Source organism: Vanessa cardui, chromosome 2 (genome assembly GCF_905220365.1).
Source record: "Vanessa cardui chromosome 2, ilVanCard2.1, whole genome shotgun sequence".
In the NCBI taxonomy this organism is placed as follows: Eukaryota; Metazoa; Arthropoda; class Insecta; order Lepidoptera; family Nymphalidae; genus Vanessa; species Vanessa cardui.
In genome coordinates this window covers 5158139-5169366 of record NC_061124.1, presented here as the reverse complement: position 1 = coordinate 5169366, position 11228 = coordinate 5158139, and the positions used below count along the sequence as shown (strand labels likewise).

The 11228-nt window shown below is 35.8% G+C and overlaps 1 protein-coding gene across 1 annotated transcript in view; it reads left to right on the top strand.

Moving 5' to 3' along the window:
- Positions 1-6770: 6770 nt before the first annotated feature.
- The window catches only part of LOC124537554 (kynurenine formamidase), a 31663-nt gene continuing 27205 nt past the window's right edge, over positions 6771-11228 (top strand). Inside the window, exon 1 of the mRNA XM_047114439.1 lies at positions 6771-6998. The gene's annotated coding sequence lies outside the window, so the exon portion shown is untranslated. The remainder of the gene's footprint in view (positions 6999-11228) is intronic.

Genomic DNA, 11228 nt, shown 5'->3' with positions numbered 1-11228 from the left:
TGTTGTGCACTAAATCTAGCTACATCCCACATATATATATATGTCGTGGAAAGCCAATCATTTTGATTAAAAGAAGCTTATTTGATTATTATAGTAGTGGGTAAACGCGGTGACGTCATGAAATGTTAAAGTCACGTGGACAGAGTCGTGTTGGAGAGTATGGGGACTGGATAACGACACTTGCGTTTGAGTAACTGATCAGCCCACACCTCCAAGGCGAAACTGTCGGTAATAAAACTTCTATCGCTTTACCACGTGTTATATCAATTCATCGTGATGGACCCCGTACCAACGAACACCGAAAAGGACCACACTACCGCTCAGCCATCGCTGCCGCCGATATCAGAAGTGGGATCTGATTCCCACTGGCGCACGATGTTCGAGATTCAGCAGAAAAATATGATGCAACTGATTGAGGCTAATCGTACACCAGTATCGACACCCAATATATCTCTGCCGGAGTTCAACCCAGAACAACCAGATGCTGATCCACGTGCCTGGTGTGCTACGATTGTCATCTGCGTTAATGAACGTCCTCTGGAAGGTGCATCGCTTATCATAGCTCTCAGTAAGGCACTGAAGGGCACCGCCTCGTCATGGCTGTCACAAATCTCCCATGCGGGTATGACTTGGCAACACTTCCGTGACCTGTTTCTCGCACGTTACGATTCCACGGAAACACTTGCTGCGACGCTTATCGGTGTGAATAACGGCAAGCCGAAGGATGGGGAGTGTCTCGCAGCATATGCAAGCCGTGTAATGACCTCGCTGTTGACTAAGTGGAAGGATTTAAGTCACGAGGAAATCGCTACGTCATATGTGCTGGCTCATATCGCCCAGTTCGATTCGCGTCTGTATCGCTTAGCGTTTACAAGTGAAATTACCACACGTAACAAATTACTCCAAGAAGTGAAGGCAAGTGCAAAGTTTGAAAAGAAAATATGATCGGGTTAATGGTTCTGCCTTACGAACGGACGGGTCGGATGTGAAACGTTTCAAGTCGCATAGTGCTAGTGCTACATTTAAGTGTCATAATTGTGGTAAACCAGGACATAAAGCCGTGGACTGTCTTTCTAAAATCATTAAACCAACTGTGCCTTTCGGCAATAAGGGACAAGTGACATCGACGGTGACACCTGGTACCAGTAAACAAGTGATTTGTTTTCGTTGTGGTGTAAGCGGTTACGTAGCGTCCAACTGTCATCGTGGCAACGCGGGCGCGGGCAGCTCGACCTTGGAGGGCCGAGCAGGCCATAGCAGCGGAGACGGCGCTGTAGCGGAGCGACGCGTGGATGTCTGTACGATGGCAGGCGTTTGTGGAACATTACAACAATCCGGTGAGTCGTATTATTTTTATTTTGATTCTGGTGCCGAATGCTCTCTCGTTAAACAAACTGTAAGCCGTAACTTCATAGGGGAACGTACATTCGCGACTATTCGTATACAGGGTATAGGTTATGCTAATGTAGATTGTACTGAACAAATTCTTTGTGATGTGTTGATTAGTGGTAGCCTCATATCGATTTTATTTCATGTGTTGCCAGATGATTGTTTGAAGTATGACGTAATGATTGGTCGAGAAATTCTAAAACAAGGGTTTACAATTAGTATGTCTGAGTCATCTCTTATTATTTCAAAGCCGAAATCTGTTGCTACCTGTACCTACGAACCGGAATCTATATACAATCTTGATAATGTCGATACAGATATTCTGAATAAAGAACCTCTGTTGTCCTTGCTTAAAGAATTTTCCCACGCTTTTATTGATAGTTTACCCCGCACACGTGTCACATCTGGTGAACTTATAATTAGACTACAAGACCCGAATCGTACTGTTTATCGTAAGCCTTACAGGCTCAGTCCCGACGAAAGGCATATAGTAAGTTCTAAGGTCAGAGAGCTTATGGAAGCTAACATAATTCGCCCAGTCGGTCTCCGTTCGCGAGTTCTATACTACTTGTGAAGAAGCGTGATGGTTCTGATCGTATGGTCGTGGACTATAGCGAACTAAACTCTAACACGGTGCCAGATAGGTTCCCTTTGCCTCTCATAGCAGACCAAGTGGCTCGATTATCTGGAGCAAGCTTTTATACGTGCTTAGACTGCGCAAGTGGCTTTAATCAAATACCCATTAATGACCCTGATAGCATTGAGCGTACCGCTTTCATTACACCTGATGGGCAGTTTGAATACCTTGCAATGCCTTTTGGGTTACGAAACGCGCCTAGTGTTTTTCAAAGAGCTGTGTCTAGTGCCTTGGGGGACCTGGACTTCTCGTATGTAGTACTGTATCTTGATGATATCTTGATACCGTCAGTGTCCAAGGATCAAGGCCTCTGTAGGCTACGTGAGGTGTTAGAGGCTTTAACTAAAGCCGGATTTTCTATGAACATTTCGAAGTGTTCTTTTTTGAAGCGTCTTTTGAAATTTGTTCTTATGTACCATACTCTCCGTATTGATGCAGCTAGCGTGATTAAGGCTCTGAAATCTAGTGTGTCCTTATTTGGTTCTCCAGCACGAATCATTGCTGATCAAGGTCGATGTTTTGCCAGCAAAGATTTCAAAGATTTTTGTGAGAAACATGGTATTTCTTTACATTTTATTAAACTACGGGTTCTAGTCGTGTCAATGGCCAAGTTGAAAGGGTTATGAGCACATTAAAAGGTATGCTGACTTCTGTAGAGGCTTCTGATAGGTCTTGGCAAGAAGCATTAGATGATGTCCAATTAGCTTTAAATTGTTCTGTTCATCGTGTAACTGGTGTTAGTCCCCTCGAGCTTATGATAGGGCGTGTAGAAAGACCGTTAAATCTTTTAACTTATGATGATACTGAATCGGAAATAGATATTAACAAAACGAGAGAGCAAGCGGCTAGGAACATAGATAAGAGTGCGACTTACGATAAAATCAGATTTAATAAAAACAAGGCTAAAATTGTAAAGTTTGACATTGGTGACTTGGTCTTAATTCAAAACGAGGAAAGAAATCAAACAAAGCTAGATCCTAAATACAAGGGACCGTTTAAAGTTGTAGAATTGCTTGAAGGTGATCGCTATCTATTAAAACAGTTATCTGGTAATAGAACCTATAAGTATGCTCACGATCGCTTACGAAAGATTCCTCTTACTGATGTACCTGCTGAGTTAGATTTGTTGGATGATAGTGATGAGGGAAGCAGTACTAGTCAATAGAGCACATACCGCCATGGTATGTGCTCTATTGACTAGTAGTGCTATTGGTCGCACCACACGCACTAGTCTGTAGTCGTAACTGCAACTCGCTCGGGTTGTTCAGGGCGCGATGGGCAGCTAGTGGTGTGGCGGGGACCTGGGTCTCATAGGAGACTATTGTTGTGTTGGTCATGTATTGACCTGGGACTCGTAGAGTCTAGATGAAGTGTTGGTCGTATCACATGAGGTGATGACGATATGGTATGACAACAGTTTTTGTCACTAGCTGCTGAGTCAGCCGGGCCATGAGCGTTGTATGTGATCTCAATGTGTTAATGAAGTGTGTTATAACAAAACCTTTGTCTAATGAATGTTAGAGGAACCTCTCGTCTGCGAATGAACAAGATAAATTATTAGTTTTTTTTTTTGTGATTAATTTTAACTGATGAATAGAGATGATAGATGAATGTAGTAATGTAATTTCACGTTACGGTCAGGTTGGCCGAGGTTTGAAATTTGCTTCAAAATAGATCATTTTGTTACAGATACACACGAGGATGTGTAACTCGTCAGGCTGGCCGTGTCGTGGAAAGCCAATCATTTTGATTAAAAGAAGCTTATTTGATTATTATAGTAGTGGGTAAACGCGGTGACGTCATGGAATGTTAAAGTCACGTGGACAGAGTCGTGTTGGAGAGTATGGGGACTGGATAACGACACTTGCGTTTGAGTAACTGATCAGCCCACACCTCCAAGGCGAAACTGTCGGTAATAAAACTTCTATCGCTTTACCACGTGTTATATCAATTCATCGTGATGGATCCCGTACCAACGAACACCGAAAAGGACCACACCATATATATATATATATATATATATATATATATATATATATATATTATACATATATTATACATTTTTAAATATAAAATATATTTAATATTATAAAATACAGAGGCGGGAACAGGGTCCAAGCAACTGGTGGTCAGGGCTCCAGAGAGAGGAACTTCCTCACAATACGCGCCGTGCCTGGCAGGAGTACTGCCTTCTGCATCAGGTCCTTGACCCAGCTGCTTAATGAGAGACTCTTAAGGTGTTGGTCGAGGCTCTTGGCCATTAGGCCATTCGCTGAAACGACTATCGGCTCAATAACTGCTGTATCCACTTCCCACACGTGGACGCCTTCGTGAGCTAAGTCAAGACATTTAATATTAATTTATATTATTATTAGTGTTTCAAAGTTATTTCAATCTCTTTGATGACAAGACAAGTGATTTTATATAACACATATCACAGGTGCGTTCGCAAATCGCAATCCAGATATTCTCCAAAACAACCCTTTAATCCCATTCTAACCTTTAAGATTAAATATTTAAAAACCCTCTTTTTTATTTATTTGTAGAGTAGGGCCCAAATTTTCATGACTAATTTAATAACTAACGGTTCTTTCCCTATTCATCCCCTTTTTTAACCTCGTTAGTGAAGGACTTATATACCTAGCAGCCGTGATGGCCCAGTGCTTAGAACACGTGCATCTTAACTGATGATTGCGGGTTCAAACCCAGGCAAGCACCATTCAGTTGCTTAATTAGTGTTTATAATTCATTTCGAGCTCGACGGTGAAGAAAAAAGTCGTGGGGAAACCTGCATGTGTCTAATTTCATAGAAATTCTGCCACACGTGTATTCCACTAACCAGCTGTTCCAATAATAGCGTTGTGGAATATGTTCCAAACCTTCTCCTCAAAGATAGGCCATAGCCCAGCAATGGTAAATTTACACGTTGTTTATTGTTGTTGTTGTTTTTGTTATATGCCTTATAAGGTATTAGAAATATAATTTGTATTTTACTGCTTTGGTTTGGGCTATTAATGATGACTTCATGAAATTAATTTTATGAACAGTGCAGAAGATTAAATAACTTTATACAAAAACCGATATCATTAATCGATAAAATAATATTATAATTTATACAAACTTTAACTTATAACATCATCTAATTATACCGAAAGCTTATCCAATGAACTTATCTCGTGAGATAACCTTTTGAGATACACTTCTATTATTACGTTAGCTTGAATCTTGCACCAGTTTTGGTCTTTGTTTCGATCTTTATAGTAATTGTCATCTATGCATTTAATAAAATTAGGGGAGTATGTTTGTAATATTAAAGAAAGGGCGAAGTAATCGGCGAACAAACAAAAAAAAATACATATACCGGTCGAATTGAGAACACTCCTTTTTTTGAAGTCGCTTAAATAGCCCTTCTTTACTCAATGCATATGTATGTATACATGGTACATACATACATAAATGATATTTTTTACAATTTTTGTGTGTCTGCCTGTTTGTTCCGGGTAATCTCTGGAACGGCTGGACCGATTCTGAAGGTATTTTCACTGAAAGATAACGGATACAATAAGGAGTAACTTAGGCGACAATTTTTTTTTGCTAAAATAAAACGCGTACCATGTCGCGGGCAGAGCTAGTACCTACTGATTATAATTATGTGTCTATACTATGATTTTGATTAGTGACGTTATTTATTTAAAATCAAACAATAAGATAATATTTTTAACGTTATAACTTAAAAGTTTTTGTGTAAAGTTATCAAAATCAACACCTCAGCAAAATCTTAATGTAATAATCGTTAGATAATAACTAAAACGACTTGACCTTGTTCTAAATATAGTTAAGTTTAAATATGATATCTAGATATACACATACATGTGTCTGAAATTTAGTGCTAGTTTGTTTCTGTCTCAGCCTTTTTTATTTATTAAAGATTACAACAGCTATATTCGCTTTTACAAAAAAATTGGTAAATAAAATAGTCATAAACTCACTAAAAAGTTAATATACTTAGTGGCTTTAAGCATGCTCGCCTGGGTAGGTTGAAAATGCACGACTCTGCAGATATAACACCACGTAACAACAATAATTTGTATTGTTGTTATCTGGTTTGAACAGTGAGTGAGGCCGTGTAAAATGTTATCTCCCAAGATTTTTCGCATTGGCGATATACGGATTGCTAATACTTCTTGTACTATCAATGTATCATAGTTACAGTTATACAGTTATAAAGATCACTTCAAGTCATTCATCATTCACCCATTTCAATTAATCATTGAACCATTCGCCTGATTATATAGTATATGTATATTTTTTATGATCAGTTATTTTCTATCTGTGCTCTAAAAAAATTTGACACAAGTTTTTTTTTTTTCAAAAGTAAAATCCGACGTTCCCTCTATGAATGTTGCTCGGGCAGTTATTACTGAGACCGGTATGGAGATTCAAGTTTTAATTAGATGAGGTAAGCTCGTTCCATACTATAAGTTCTCCCAAAGAATGTTGGACATTTTATTGATATTTGTCACAAATCTAACGCCAGACAAGTTGTTCAACTAGATTACTCCATATTTTAATGTTCTAGTTTATATTATGTGATTTTTTGAAAAAAGAGATATGCAAGATTCTTATTTATTATTAACCCCCTTTAGAATAATACTACTATTTATATGCGTTTTATCTTTCTTGTTTAAGCTTATAGACTATTATATTGCGTTTATTACATAAATTCTTTGTTTATTGCACTTACAATGTGTATCCAGCCGAGCGGCGAGCGGTTACGTCGCTTGTCGCGGAGCGGAGGCGTGGTCACACGCACGTACGAGTCTCACTCCGACCGGCGAGAGAGTTGCGCGTGCGCATGTGCGTCGGTTACCTACTCTTTGTTTACAAACAACTTTATTATTTTTGACCCTCGATTTTTTATCGCGTCAGTTCACAAAAATCGTCATTGAACATTGGAAAAAGACATTTGAAGGTAAGATTTATTCTTTAATACACTATTGTTTTGTTCTCATTTCATTTATAACTGGTTAATACATTTGTAACAAAATAAGGTCCAATTTTAGAATCGTATGCGTCTATCCTTTTTATGTCATTCTGGCTGCGTATCAAGTTTATCAATTTATATTCGTTTTCGTTTCATTTCTGTTGCTTACATTATTTTGAACTTAAACGAGTTGCAATCTGACGGTATTTCACAAAGATAAGGTCCACGATCAATTCAAGTTATAATTTATTTTTATTTTTGGGGCTAAGTGATCAATTAAAATCGAATCAAATGAGACAGCAGAAGATCGTTGTGATTTCATTCAAGTGTTTACAAAAAATGTACAGTCCAGTGACATCCTCCGACGAGACGGAGAGGGTACCGTTGGTTTTTATGTTTTTTTTTTTGTATTATGGGACTAGGCGCCACTAGCCGTCCTGGGCACCGGCGACACACACACAATTGGGGTATATATGTCTCGCTTCCCTTTTATTTCATGTAGAGGTAAAGCAAAAGACGTATATTTCCTACGAGATACAAAAATATATATAAACAAACGAAACACATGTACTGTCCAAAGTCCTGGACGTCATAATAAAATAATAATAATAATAAAACGTTCGAGTCTCTGGCCATTTCTGTATGGTTACTTTCCCTTGAATTGTATACTTTTTTAAATAGCGCTTAATTAAATTATATCATAATAAAACTTTTACTAACAAAAGTGTTTTCAATAATGTCATTTATTTTCTTAGACTAGCAATGTTCTAAAAATAGATAAGTCAACTTGCTTCATCGTACTTCTTTCGTAAAAAAGAAAACAAATATTAGCATTCTTTAAAAGTAAAATTCGCCTTTGTAAAACTTCGATGCCTAAATATAGACGATGTCACATTTAATATTTAAATACAAGTTTCCAATATTGGCCAAGCGTACAATATTTTATATCATACTTAACTTTGAAGTTTATATCATAAAAATTCACGTGAAGATGTATAAAATTGAGAGCTCCATAAAAATCTGTTAGGATTTGGTATTCGAGATTAACCCTCGCTGACGTTGAATAATATTTCCGGAAAGTTTTACAAACTTTACAAATTTGAATTTCCACAGTTGCTCAAGTATATTATATATTTCTTTGGATATAGATACAATTACAGTTTCATCGATGATTTTTTTAATGTAAATTTCAGGAATATTTAAATGATTTGGAAGATTTCGAACATTTTTTTGTGTATTTCCGCTGTCAATAACAGCGCGTCGAAATCCAAATGTATAATAAATAAAACCTAAAACAATCTGACACTGAACCGGGCTAAAACCGGTTTAAATGGAAGTTTATCCCGTTTTTATAATTTTATTTCGATAATCTTTTGTTTTAACCGATATAAAAAATTAAGGTTATCAAATAGGTTATTCTTTAAGATTGTAACGTCATGTTTTATGTTTGTGAACTCAGTAATTAATAAATTGATTTAGACAACTATTTTTTTGTTTTTAATAAGTATATAAATACAGAATATTATATCAATAAGCGAATTTAAATATCTGGTTGTGCGAGAAGCTGCGTCTGTTTCTAAAAATGTCAAAAGTATTTTCATTTTAATTATTTATTAATGATCTTCACGACAACTACCAAATAGATTAACAACAATAGGACTGGTGTGACTAAGGATAGATTTAGACAAGAATCAATGAAATAGATTAGCTTAAAAATGTAATATAAGAATATAAGTTCTTAAAACTACCAAAGTAAAGAGTTATTCATACACACGCACACTTAGGTCTCCCAAGACGTGGAAACTTACCAAAATTTTAAGCTCAATAAAGCGAGTGCTTAGTTGATTATGAATATAAAAAAAGCTTATGTTATTACAATAAGACGTCTAATTCTCATTCCTGCATTGGAGCAATGATTTATATCGTTCGATTTATTTCAGTTGAAAACAAATGTTCGTCTTAATATTTAAATTACTGGTGACACAGGTAATACCTTTATTCCACATTATTTATAGTTGGAGGTAAATTTGAACTGAATTAATTAGAAGCACACGTAGGTAAATTTGATTTATGTATATTATTCAAAGCGCTTGTGGCATGTTCTCCGACACATCTGATTTCAATTTTCCAAACAAAACAATTAAGATAAAATAAATCAGTCATGATGTAACTTATTTAATAAATATTATTACTATTATTATATATACCTACTACATAGGTATCTAAATATTGATATTGCATAATATTCAATCATTAAAAAAATTACAAATTTTTCTGTACAGTAATTAAAGACAGTCGTTCATATATTAATGAAATCATTAGATAATTAATATAATGAGTAAGTTATTTAAGTTGTTTTATTGATTTAAATACAGTCTGTAATTTATTTATAAATATTTATGAGATATACAAAAAGGAGTAGAAACGTGGATATTTTTCGTAATTCTACATATTTATAAAAGTTCCTAGATGGATGGTTCCGATTTTAACAATTTGTTATTAGAATTGGATATTTTAAATGAAGTGTACAGTTTTTACCTTACTTCATGCGGAAATAAACAAAACATACAAACAATAACATAGCGGAGTGTGGCTTACAAATATATCTCGGTGTACTTGTATCCAATATATAAACTATAAACAGTAACTTGTTTTAAAATCGATTAAAAACGGTTTATTTATAGCTCAAGGCTTAAGTCATGAATAATACAATATATGTACTTTGGAGTAAAAATTCCTTGTGCACTATGTAAATAGAATTCAAGGTCAAATTTGAGAGCAGCATTTTATTATGCAGCTCTAAAATTCTACCTGTGTTGGGATAATAGTATTCTCAATTTTGGTATCGGCGGTCAATCTCGGAGCGAATCTTAGGATAGATAAAATTGGGTTCGACGTAAGACATACAGTACCTTGGGATCCTCAATTGGTACTTCAAACCTAGTACCACTGTCGGCTTTAAGTATCGTGAAACGTCCCAACTGCAACAGTTCGCCTAGATTTACAATCAAACTCCTGAAAACCAAACTTAGCTACAGTTTAATTTAAAGAACATGCTTTAATTTGGGGAAAACTTGGAACTAATTCAAATACACAGACAATATGGTAGATTATACCTCCTATCCCAGCACGAAAATTTAAAATTAAATGAACAGTTGAAGTAGTTTAAAATTTCCCCTGCTTGAGTTGTCTTTGAATTAAATACATTTTTGGCGCAACGTCCAATTTTTAATTAAATTTAGTGAATAAATTAAATTAAAGTGAGATGAAATTATACTTTTAAAACGAAACTAATGTAAACTTGTTTGACAAATATAAATATTTATATTGGTTGAAAATTTATTACTTAGATATCGATAAATATGTGGTCCATCCCTAGTTGTGAATATAACAAGTTAATCGTAAAATTAATTCAATCATAATAATTAAAATGTACTTTTTAATTGTTTAACTCAATTTTGCATCTATAATTTATACAGTTAAATTAAAATAGTTCCCTCAAAATCCTAGCCACACGTGAAATTTAATTTTGTGCAAAGTCACCACGAAAACTTACGTTATGAACGAATTCTGCAGACATAAGATGCCTAACGGCTAAATTGCGTTTCTGCGATGCTACACACTGTGGCCTTTTAAATTGTATCATTTGCCACTAGTCAAGTTAAAAAAAAAGAAGTGCCATAACGATAATAAGTTTGACGCTATTCGTCTGATATTGCGTAAAAAGAATATTTAAAAGTACCTATCTATATCAATATTATAAAAATATTATTACTTGCTGGTAGGGATTTGTGCAAGCCCGTCTGGGTAGGTACCACCTACTCATCAGTTATTCTACCGCCAAATAATAGTACTCAGTATTGTTGTGTTCCGGTTTGGAGGATGAGTGAGCCAGTTTAACTACAGGCACAAGGGACATAACATCTTAGTTCCCAAGGTTGGTGGCACATTGACGATGTAAGGAATTAGTAATACTTCTTACAGCGTCATTGTCTATGGGTGATGGTGACCACTTACCATCAGGTGGCCCATATGCTCGTCCGCCAACCTATAACATAAAAAAATATGTCCGTCTGTCCGCAACTCTTAGATTAAATTAGAATTTGGTAAAACTGGATTAGTTGAAACCTGGAACTCAGGAAAGAGGGTGGACTCCTTAGGGTTTCAGTTAGCAATTTAACATATACCTATTACAGGCTAATTTTTATACTAAAACCT